General features: G+C 33.7%; 1 long non-coding RNA gene across 6 annotated transcripts in view; it reads right to left on the reverse strand.

Moving 5' to 3' along the window:
- The window catches only part of LOC140608051 (uncharacterized), a 44,336-nt gene that overhangs the window by 11,689 nt on the left and 19,589 nt on the right, over nucleotides 1-13,058 (reverse strand). For all 6 annotated transcript variants that reach the window (XR_012010008.1, XR_012010006.1, XR_012010005.1 and 3 more), the window contains one exon: nucleotides 10,685-10,888. This is a non-coding gene — a long non-coding RNA (uncharacterized lncRNA). The remainder of the gene's footprint in view (nucleotides 1-10,684; nucleotides 10,889-13,058) is intronic.

Raw genomic sequence — 13,058 nt, forward strand, 5'->3', positions numbered from 1 at the left:
AGTTATTACAGATATAAACAATACATAAAAAATATATCAAAATGGTTTCTTATGGCGGAAGAAGAAATGAAGTGTGGCATAGGGATTAAAGGAAATAAGAAAATTAGGAGTGGAATCTTGCAAAGACCAATGACAATAATGGCCATAAAGTGAGGAGTGTGATGAACTCAGCCTTCTGCCTATGAGGTACCCTTCCCTTCCCCAAAAAATCTACCACACACATCCCACTTACCTTACCCAGGCTCATTAAATCAAAAACTTTTTAGTGGTACCCAGTCATTGTTATCATTTTATTGCTCCCTAGGCAATGGTAATGTGATAGACAATCATGGTTGATAACTATTAATCTGGCATCATAAAGTTCTTTTCTAAATTTTAATTAATTAATTAATTAATTAATTAATAAGCTTTCTGTGTTTGTCTGTTTGTTTGTTTTCCTGGACTTCTCCTCCTAGAATCTTCCACCTCCAATCTATCTTTATCTGTAGGTTTACAGCCCATCCTGAAATTCCTTGTTGCTACTCTCTTCAGTCAGTTGCACTGTTTCTTGTATCTTAGCTTTTTACCTCAACTGGTTTACTCACTTCTTTTTATGAAGTACATTCTTCAGTATCCTAGCAATAAAGTGTGCACTGGAGATCAATTCTATAAACCTTTTCATGCTTACAGATGCCTTACTCTGCCTTTATACTCACTTCATAGTCTTGTGAGAAATAAATTTATGAATAGAAAATCAGTTGGTGCTCTTTGGCTCTCATTTTTTTCCTTTTATATATAACTGACTTTTATATATTTATTTTTCTACCCTTCACCTATCCCTATCAACTCCAAACCAGGAGCTTTTAGAGGTTAGCATTTAGCTTTTAAGTTTGTCATACAGAGTTACATGTTTTAATCCCCACATACATGAGGACTTTAAATTATCTCTTATAACTGATATCTAGGCTAAGATACCATTGTCAAAGAGTATACTCTGTATGATTTGAATCATTTGAAATTTATTGAGACATGATTTATGGACTAGCACATGAATAATATTTGTAATTATGTTATATATGCTCAAAATAATGTAGTATATTTTATAGTTGTTGGGTGAAATATTTTATATATGCCACTAGGGTAAAACTATTAAAATGTTTCTTAGATACTCTACATACTAGGTAAATATTTTGGCCTGTTTCACTAATTACTAATAGAAAGGAGTTTAAAAAGAGGTAAAACAGACCTAAAATTCCTGTGGAACTATATATGACCCCAAAGAGCTGAAACAATCCTGAACAAGAAAAGCAAAACTAGAGGCATCACACTTCCTATTTCAAACTATACTACAATGCTATAGTAATTAAAATATTATGGTATTGGCATAAAAACAGACATATAGAACAATGGAACAGAATAGAGGGCCCATAAATAAGCCCACACTAATACATGAACTAATTTTCAACAAAGGCACCAAGAATACACAATGAAGAATGGATAGTCTCTCTAATAAGTGATGTTGGGAAAACTGGATATCCTTATGCAAATTAATGAAACTGAACCTCTATCTTACATTACATGCAAAAATCAGCTTAAATTAATAAAACGCTTAAACATAAAATAAAAAACCATAAAAATCTTTGGGGAAAATAGGGAATAAATTCCTTGACATTCGTTTTGGAATTATTTTTGGGATCTGACACCAAAAGCACTGGCAAAAAAAGAAAAGTATAGAAAGAAGCCAAAATAAACCAGTTTGACTACATCAAAACTATCTTTCCCACAACTATGGAAACCATCAACAAAACGAAAAGACAACCTACAGAATGGGAAAAATATTTGTAAACCACCTATCTCATAAGGAGTCAATATCCAAAACATGTAAGAAATTCTTCCAACTCAATGGCAAAAAAAAATCCTCAGTAACACAATTAAAAAATGAGCAAAGGAACTGAGTAGACAACTTCTGAAAAAGACATGCAAATGGCTTACAGGTATATGAAAAGATGTCATCATCATTGATCTTTGGGAAGTGCACGTCAAAACTACAATGAAGTCTCATCTCACATCTGTTTGAATGGCCATCATCAAAAAGACAAGAGCTGGGCAGCCCGGGTGGCTCAGCGGTTTAGCGCTGCCTTCAGCCCTGGGCGTGATCCTGGAGACCTGGGATCGAGTCCCACATCAGGCTCCCTGCATGGAGCCTGCTTCTCCCTCTGCCTATGTCTCTGTCTCTCTCTCCTCTCTGTTTCTCATGACTAAATAAATAAAATCTTTTAAAAAATATATTAAAAAAAAAAGACAAGAGCTAATTAACGTCAGTAAGGATATAGAGAAAAGGGAACTCTTATGTACTGTTGGTGGGAAAGGGAATGTAAATCGGTACAGTCACTATGGAAAACTGTATAGAGATTTCTCAAAAAAAAAAAAGTGACTACCAATTAAAATTGATTACCATATGATCCTGAATTCCACTACTATTTTTTTAAAGGACTACTAAGTCACTACTACTAAGTCACTATATTGAAAAGAAAACTGTACCCCCATGTTCACTGCAGCATTATTCACAACAACCAAGACATAGAAACAACCTATGTGTTGATCAATGGACAAACAAATATTCAGCCAATAAAAAGGAGATCTTGCCATATGCAACAGCATGGATTAATCTGGAAGGCATTATGTAAGTGAAATAAATCAGAGAAAGGCAAATTCTGTATGGCATCACTTATATGGGGAAATCTTTAAAAAAAAATAGTTGAACTCAGAGAAACAGACTATAGAAAGGTGGTAACGGGGCTGGCCACTGGAAGAAAAGAGGAGATTAGCCAAAAGATACAAACTTTTAAGTTTTAAAAAGAATGTGTTCTGGAGACCTAATGTGTTCTGGTGACTATAGTTAATATATATTTGAAATTTGCTAAGAGAGTAAATCTTAAGTGTTTTTACCATATATATATAAAACGTTAATTATGTAAGATAATGAATATGTTAGTTAGCTTGATTGGGGTAATCATTTCATAATGTATATGTACATGAAATCATCAGACTATACACTTCATAAAATATTAGAATTACGTTTGTCAATTATACCTCAATAAAGCTGGAAAAAAGGGTTCTTGGTACACAGGGAGACACTGAACAAGTATTTGCTGAGTAAATGAATGCCTAACTTGATATATATGACAATAACTAAGTAAATAAATAAAATCAACCACTACGATTATGGTTTTTTTTTCAATTGCCTTACATAATTTAAGAACATTATTGAGACATATCAAAATACACACTTTCTTGGCAAATCAAATCTTAACAGCTTTTTGAAGTAATTTTTATATCTAATAATGCTTTTTTGCAACAAAGTATATTTTGAATATCAGAAATGTACTTAAAATTGCTTTCTTTTGGTTGGTATTTACATGTCTATCTGAATGTAAATGTTACATCAAACCTTTTTATATTCCATTTCAGATTTATCACAATTTGTGATTGGATTTTTGTATTTTATTTTTTATCAAATAATTATCATCTTTGAATTGAACATACTTGAACATTAACATATATATAATATGATGGCTGCAAGATTTACATTTAATTCTATCATCTTTTTTGTGCTTTCTATTTGTCCTCTGTTTTTCTGTTTTTGCCTTCTGTAGAATTCTATGATTATTTTGTTACCATTCCACTTTGTCTTTTGTACCAGTATGAGAGTTTTGTTTCTTTCATTGGCTACCATAGTGGAAAGAAGGGAGTTACATAGCTAACCTCTAATTCATTCCTTTCCAGATTACAGGAAGGATATACACAAGGGAAAGAAAATAAGTCAGGTGACCTGGCCTAATTTCCTGATCAACATGACTACTGGTATTCTATGTAAATAGATCAATGATATTTTCTAGGTGGCGAGTCTTTATGGAATATTTTATTTATTTATTTTTAAAGATTTTATGCTTTAAAATGAGAGACACAAGAGAGAGAGACACACGAGAGAGAGAGAGAGAGAGAGAGAGAGAGAGAGGCAGAGACAAAGGCAGAGTGAGAAGCAGACTTCCTACAAGGAGCCCAATGCGGGACTCGATACCAGGATTCCAGGATCATGACTTGAGCAGAAGGCAGATGTTCAACCGCTGAGACACCCAAGTGTCCCATTATGGAATGTTTTAAACAGCAATCTCAGGCTAAAGGATTACTTATATTAGTAAGCCTTTTAGAATCCATAAATTTATGAAGCACATTTCTCTAAGAATATATCAGATAAGCTGGGAGTATGAAACAGACATGAATGAACACTCTTAGCTGTGTGAGGTGATAACTTATGTGCCTCACTTAGAAGTGACTTCCAGTCTGGACCAGAGACTGGATATCCCCTAAGAGAAGGAAAGACTTGAGTAGCTACCTCCTGCCCATACCTCTCTCCCTGCTCTGCATAGCCTCTTTATCACCTCTATTCTTGAAATTAACAATAAAGCCTGAGAAGGGGTAGGAGTTTGATTTGAAAATCAGGTCTTTTGTATTAGTTCATCTGGATTTCAACATGCATTCTCTACTTTTCAAATCCAACATGAATCAAAATTTTTGCTCTCTTACTTGATAAAGTAATTAAATTATTGAAAGAGTTTATTCTCTGTCAGTCTATGTCCCATTTCTCTATTGGTTTTCATTCTCTATTTTATAATCCAAAAGATTTTCTTGTGTTTGGAGTTTTTTTCTTATTTGTTTTGGGTTTTTTTTTTGGTTTTCGTTTTGGTTTTTTTTTTTTTTTTTTTTTTTTTTTTTGGTTTTCGTTTTGGTTTTTGTTGCAATTAATGCTCATTGTCACCCCTTCTCAAATATGTACCCCATTGTTTTGGCTCTTCATTTTTTCTTATCCCTCAAATTTTCCATTTTTGGATCACTTTACTTTACACTAATATATATCCTTTATAATTTACTTTAGTGTACTTCTCTGGGTGGTGAATTATATGTTTATATACTTCTTTGAAAACGTGTATTTAAAAAAAAGAAAGAAATGTGTATTTTGAAAGTGATTTTGAAATACATATTCATTGGGTATAGCATTCCAGGTTAGATTTTTTCTTAAATCAAAGTTTTCTCATTCTAATGTAAATATATATTACAGAAGATATAAGTAATAGATTACTATAATTTCATAGTATCCTCAAAGTCTCTTATTTTCTTTGCTGTGTTTTCCATATTTTCCTCTGTATTCTTCAATAATTCTGAATAATAAGCTTCATTCAGTTGTGTTTAATCTATAGTTTTCAACTTTAATTTTTGTGTTTTCCACTTTTAGTTTCTGTTTATTTTCCAAATCAGTATTTTACATTTATAGTTTCTTATTCTCTGTAATTATTTCCAAGATTTTTCCTCATGTCTTTTAGAGTTGGTTATTTATTTGGTTATTTCATAACCTGTGTCTAATAATTTCAATATCTCAAATTTTTATGCCTTTGGGGTTTTTTATGTTTTTCACTGATTTTAATTCATTGTATTCTATTGTGTGTCTAGTTATTTCAGGCTATAACTTGAACACTTTGGGAAAATTAATTTATGAGGTAATTTGAGGTCTGGGTTAGCAGATCTTTTTCCCAGAAAAGAAGTTCATTAGCTTCATCTGGAATCCCATAAGCACTATATTTCCAGGAAATATTTAGTCCAATTTTTACATGTGAAGGTCACTGGACCATTCAGGTGCCGAACACTAAACTGATTGATAAGGTCCTGATAATTCCAATTATTTTTGCCATGAAATTGTAGCCAATCAGGTCCCAGCTTAAGATGGGGAAGAGTATCAGACTTTATCTTGTGCAAAACCTGGTTTTGGGCTCTTATCTCTTTTTCTTTTAATGCTGACAAAAACATATCTCTGTTTCCTAGCTGTTTGGTCTACATAAGCAAATGTCCACAGGGTAAAGGCAATTTGTAGTGCTAGGTTTAAATATCTGGATTCTTATCTTTTCCTAAAAATTTGGATGGGTTAATAGTAATATTGTTAGCATTTCAGTTGCTTTTTTGAAGTTTTTCTTTTTTTAATAATGGCTACAAAGCTCATAGAATTTTTATATAAAGAGAAATGGAAAACATTAATGTCATGTAACTTTTTTTACACTTGTATCGTGCTTTGCTCTTATTATTATTTTTTTAAGATTCCTTTATTTATTCATGAAAGACACAGAGAAAGAGAGGCAGAGATACAGCCAGAGGGAGAAGGAGGTTCCATGCAGGGAGCCCAACGCGGGACTCGATCCCAGATTCCAGGATCACACCTTGAGCCAAAGGCAGACGCTCAACCACTGAACCACCCAGGCGTCCCTATAACTTTTGTTTTTTCTATCATTTCTCTTCATAGTTCTTGTCCGATGAGACTATATTGCTGCTGTTTTATTTAAAGTGAAACATAAGAATATGTTAACGGCAAGGGCGACTGGATGGTACAATCAGTTAAGTGTCTGATGATTTCAGCTCAGATCATGATCTCAGGGTCTTGATATGGAGCCCATGTGTTCGGCTCTGTGTTCAGCAGGGTGTATGCCTGAGATTCTCTCTCTCTCTCCGTGCCTTTGCCCCTCCTTCCTGCTCTCTCAAATAAATACATAAATCTTTTAAAAATATATGCTAATGACAAGAAATGATGACAAAATTCCCCATTTAGAAGTCATTTTACACATAGAAAAGCCAAATGATCCCAAATAATCACTATTAATTCAGTTCTAAAAATGATCAAACTAAACAAATTTATAACTTGAATGCTAATAACAGTATCTTAAACTAAATAAAAAATTATGCCTGAACTTTTTATATGTAAACTTTATATTTGTAAAAAAAAAAAAAGTTGTTCATAACTACAGGTATCTAATCTCTTCCTCAATATCAGTAGTTATTTTTCCTGAAAACAAAAATATGAAGGATTAAGAATGAGGTAACTTCACCATTTTATCAAATGAATTTAGAATAGATTATCCAGGTGGCTTTGAGTTTTCTCCTCTCCTCCCAATGCCTCTCTTATCCCCTGAGTTTCAGATATCCAAAAGTACATGTTTGTTTGAGTTTGATAGTTACAGAGATTTCATAATATATGTCTACTTCCACTTTTTAACATTGTAGCCAAATATTTAGTTTGTGAAATAAACCATCCAATTAAATTGACAAAAACCAACTTCTTATTGGTAAAATTATGCTTCCCTTATTTGAGTGGAGTTATATTGCATATGCCTAAATATTCTGAATAATCTTGGAATAAACTCAAAAAGTTTACATCTAAAAGTTAATAAGTAAGTTTGTATTCTATAAAAACCAAAATTTAAGCAAACAATTATAGCCATTATCCAATTTTATTAATTCGTAACAAGCTGGCATATGTCCTTCCTAATTCAAGTAACGTATTCATGTACTAATGACTCATAAAACAGAACCCATAAATTTTATCTTAATGGAGAAGTATTTCACATTTATTTTAGAAGATTTATCATGATTAGGAAAGTTGCATGCTTTATTTTGTTCCAAAATAACTTTCTCATGGGACATTAACTTCTGAAAGTCTGTCCTGTAATATTATATATCCGTAAGATATTTTAATGTCTTATGTATCTTTCTTTATATTCATTCCCAAGTTTTAAAATTACTTCCTTAATACAATCAAAGCTTTTTCCATGTTATATTTTCAGAAGCAAAAGCAAGTCACTTTCTTACAGTACAGCTAAGAGTTGTATATATTCTTCTGAGGGAGATAATGGTAGTTTTAGATGTGTATAAGGAGGAAGTTTACAGTTTTCTAAATGATTTGTGGATTTAAAATGCATCACCCTTATGTCTTATATATCTGCATTTATTTTTCTGCCTTTTGTACTAAAGATAAGCTAATTAACTCCGATGTGTTTAACAGGCTAATATAATAAATATTTCCAGAGAAAAGTAAATCATATTCAGTGCAGCAGTGTTTGCACTGATTCATACTATCATGAAACAAAAATTAAAATTAAAATATCCTTAAGAACAAAATATATTCTTAAGAATTAAAAACAAAATTTCACAAACAAAATGGATAATAAAAAAATGGCTGAGTAATTTGAATTATCCTCAATTACTCCAATATTTTTATGGATATATCTTTTAAAATTTTTGTATTAAAAATGTATGTACAACCAATCTCTAAAACTTTTTCATTTTGCAAAAATGAAACTCTACATCCATTCAACAATGAACTGCCTATATCCCTCTCCCAAATAAAACACATGCATAAATGAAGAAAATGTTTAAAATAAGACACAGTGACAATGGCTCTTGCCTACACAGGATCCATTTCTCCTTTCTTTTTTTCCAATAGAACTTAGATTTAACTCAAGTAGTCTCTTTATTGCCAATTCCAAGGTGAGTGTAAACCAATAATAAAATACCTATCTCTAATGACTGACTCAGGAGTCCTTAGGACAATCACCATATGACGTTCTCCTGTTCATCATTATTGCTCTTTAGGAGTGAGCATGTGCACTGAGTTTACTAACCAGACAATGAAGAAAAATTTATAATCCATACTAGGAAGATGGATTTACTTTCTTTCTCCAACTAACCTTAAAGAAACAAGCTGTTTTCATTGCTACGGAAAACCACATTATAACTGACCAAGAGAGCCTTTGTAGCCTCCCCACACCCCAGCTGAACCACGCTTGAGACAGGTTTCTTTCTGACTCAGCAGCCCCTGACTTCCCTTTTCTATAAGATTTACTTTAGAAAACTTGTCATTGTAAATCTTGTTTTGCCCTTTTGAGATAGAAATCTTCAAAAAAGACTTGCCAGTTTTGTAGAACAGGACTTTCTCAAGGACTTAAAGCCACCTCCTTGAAATGTAAGCATCCAGGAAGATGCCTCTCCCTCCCAATTTCATGGGAGAGTAGGAGCCTACCTTCTGCAGTCCCCTTGCTCCAAGTTCTAAAGCTAGTTCCTAGTATGGAAGGATGAGATAGCTTAGTTTTCTTTTAAGTAAAGCCAATTAGCAATTAGCCAGTTGGGATAGGCCACAGAGATGGCCCATGATACACTCCCCTGAACTCTTAAAAATCCTCTGGCTTTATATCATAGTTAAGTTTAGACTCAGTTGTGAGCACACTCTCCTATTGCAATAGCTTTATTATTATTATTATTATTATTATTATTATTTATTGAAGTATAATGAACATACAGAGTTATATCAGTTTCAGGTGTACAATAAAATGATTCAACAATTCTATATATTACTCAGCATTCATTCTGATAAATGTACTCTTTTTTCTTAAGATTTTATTTATTTATTTGAGATACAGATAGAGAGAGAGAGAAAGAGAGAGCATGAGCAAGGGGAGAAAAGCAGAAAGAGAAGGAGAGACAGACTCCCCACTAAGCAGGGAGCCCGACATTGAGGATCAATCCCCAGATCCCAGGATCATGACTTGAGCTGAGAGCAGACACTTAACTGACTGAGCTACCCAGGACGATAAATATGCTGTTTATCTCCTTTATCTATTTCATCCATTCCCACTTTCCACTTCCCCTCTGGAAAGTACCACTGTTTTCTCTGTATTTAAGAGTCTAGGGTTTTGTTCATTTGTTAATCTCTTTTTTGTTTGTTTATTTTGTTTCTTAAATTCCATATATGAGTGAGATCATATGATATCTTTTTCTGATTTATTTCACTTAGCACTATACCTTCTAGATCCACTCAATAGCTTTGAATAAGATATTCGATGTCTCTTTGACTTTGCCTAGTGCAAATTTTGCTGTGACATAATCATGAAGTTTGTCAGCCTGAGGACAAAAACATTGATGTAAGGAAGAGTGTACAGAGAAGAAAACCAAGGAGCAATAGAATCACAACCCTGATGATGCCTATCTAGAATTCACCTTATCTTTTAGGCCTTCTGTCATGGGAGATAGTAAGTGTCAATGTTTAAGTCAACTTGACTGAGAATCTTGTGGACATTTACAGTCATTCACAATCTTACACTTTAATATCAGATAATAAATATTAAATTACTGTTGACTCATAACAAATAATAACTGAAGTCGGAAGTTGAAGTAATACTTTCTTCTCTGCTAAGTTTAGACTGACTATAGATCAAAGCTGTGAAAATTATAGAAAAACATTGTATCAATGTTGAAAAATTTCCTTCCAGTAAGGATAGAATTTTTTCCAAAGAATCTAAACTAATCAAGTTTAAATACATTCATTTTATTGTGCTCAGAATTTAGGACAGTGTCCAAAGCCTCTGAACTATGAATAAATGTGAATTGATTGAATGACCATTCACCTACACCTAATACATAGTAATTTTATCTAAGTCATATTAAAACCAAAAGAGATTACTTAAAAAAGGATATTTTCATAAGAAATTATATATCTATTTTTAGATGACTGTCAGCACATTCCATATATATTGAATGAATGATGTCTTCTGTATTTTGCAAAAAGAAAAACTTAACAAATTAGAAGTCACAAGGGAATACAGATTCATTCACTGCCTTTTTTTTTTTTTTTTTTGGTCTTTCAATGAAAAGGAATCAGGTATAATACAGAATTACACAGCCAAATACAGGAAAAGGCTTAATGACTATGCAAAGTATTTATGCAAAACTATCAGCTTAAAGGAGATCAATAGTAAACTGTCAAATTGCTACACTGGCAAGTCAGCAAGCTTGGTAATTAAGAAACAGAAAACTCTTTGGACATACATACCTCTCCTTTCACTGCCAACATGGAAGACATGCTGCCTGTAGCCCATTGGTTCTGTGTCATCAACTGGATGACACAGAACGCTAGAACGCTATCAGAGAATCCTCATTCCTATGTTCTGAGAAGTATCTGGCAAGACCTACTCATTTCTCTCAGGTGCTGCACTCCACTACAGGTGATAGAATCTTCCTTGAGAGAATCCAACTTCTGAAAGAAAAAAGAAAGCCAACTTCAGCCCTTCAGCCATAGCACAGAGTCAACAAGAGCTTTTTCACAACTTTTAAATATTCATGAATCTCCAATAGTTGGAGGCAATGAGGAGACTAAGCTAGTCAGGAGAGGAATGCTGTCTCTGTGTTAATGTGATAAGAAATGGTATGAAAGACTTACGGTATTAAGCATTTCAGCTGTATCATATTAGCACTGTATCATAGACCTTGCTTTTCTCCAGCACAATACAGAAATCATTATTATGTTAAGACTTTCTTCCTAAGAAATAATTGGGGAAAAAAGCTAATGGGATAGAAGATCTAAAATACATTGAGATTTTAACATTTTTCCTTAAAAAGAGGAAATCTTTAAAACTCTTCCCCAAATTGAAATAGTTTGAAAACATTTAGTTTACAGTGTCTTCCAGAAATGTCATAAAATAATTTTTGTTCGAAAATTTGTATTCCTACTTATCTATTGGCAGAAATGTGGTTGTATGTGCACATGGATGTGTTTGGAGAGTGTGTATCTGACTGAATATGTGTGAAGGTCTGTGTGGGATGTGAGTACAAGGTATGTGAATGTGCTTCTACAAGAATAGGCAGTAAACATAAAATTAGAGCTGGGAAGGGTCCATGAAATCAAGTAAAATGTTGACTTTCATATCTTCCAAATGACTTGTGAAGAAATATACATGTCATATATGCACTAGGGAATTCCTGTTCTGTTCTTTAGAAAAAATGGACAAATTTTAAAATAAAAATCCATAAGTAAATCAATATTTAATATCTGTAACAAAATTATCTAAAATGTTTCATCCATAAAATGGCTCAGCTATCTTATTTGAATATATAGAATAGGGACAGCCCCAGGGGCTCAGCGGTTTAGCGCTGCCTTCAGCCCAGGGCATGATCCTGGAGACCGGGGATCAAGTCCCACATCAGGCTCCTGGCATGGAGCCTGCTTCTCCCTCTGCCTGTGTCTCTGTCCCTCTCTCTTTCTCTCTCTCTCTCTCTGTCTCTCATGAATAAATAAAAATCTTTTAAAAATATACATATATAGAATTAAAGGACCTACTTTTTCGATTTACTAATTTCATTTTGGATGGTGGGAGGGGAGGGATAAAGGAAGAAAGGAAGGAATGAAAAGAAAGTGTGAAAAGTTAGAAATTGCTGAAGTAAAACCAATGAATTACTGAAGCAGTAATTCGTAAATGTCCCCTGTGCACATACCAAAAAGACAATCTGTAAACCAGGACCAAAAGATGGAATGAGGCTCTGAGGTGTATGGTTATAAAGCAGCTTACACAGTGAGAAAGCAGTGACTGTTGACTCTTCACAGTGATTGGCTGCAATATTAGAATTCTCTTAAATGATAGGGAATTGATTAGTGGTTACCTCATACCAATTTTGGAAAAGAGTTCAAGTTTTGCTGATGATTTCCAGTGGCACAAGCAAGAAATGACCCGGGTCATGTTAGTCTTGGAAAATAAGCTAACCTAAGCTTTGTTTGTATGACTAAATTGGTTTTGTCTGCTCAGGGAATTTTCAAGGCTGGTCTCCATTTGCTTTTTAACAAAAGAAAGGAAAGAAAGAAACAGGGTGGGAGAGAGAGAAAGAGAGAAGAAAACACCAAAAGCTCTGATCCTGATAGGTATACAATTAGCCCATAAACCTCTGGGCTTCTCTAGGCAACTACTCAAAAACCCCTTCCCCTAACCACTCTCATGCATCTCAGGCTGCCTTCTGTGATTTCCCCCCCAAAAGTTTAGGGGTTAGTGTTGGGTGAAGAACACAGAAAAAAAAAAATGACACATACCAAATTCAGGAAGAACCTGTTTTAGACACTGTCAGAACTGAAGACAGAACAGAAAAGGATCTCAAGGATTCAGTCCAGTGACCTCGTTATACAAAATGAAACCAAGTAAGCGCTGGGACACTGTTTTTTCAGTCAGTTGAAGCTGCTATAATGAAATACCATATAGGGGTATCTGGGTGGCTCAAGTCATGATTCCAGGGTCCTGGGATCAAGCCTGTTGAGCAGGGGGCCTGCTTCACCCTCTTTCGCTGCCCTTCTTCCCTGCCCCTCCCCCCTGCTCCTACTCCTAGTACTCTCAAATAAATAAATAAAATCTTTTTAAAAAAATAAAAGAAATATCATAGAGACT

The sequence above is a fragment of the Canis lupus genome, chromosome 17 (assembly GCF_048164855.1).
Source record: "Canis lupus baileyi chromosome 17, mCanLup2.hap1, whole genome shotgun sequence".
Taxonomy (NCBI): domain Eukaryota; kingdom Metazoa; phylum Chordata; class Mammalia; order Carnivora; family Canidae; genus Canis; species Canis lupus.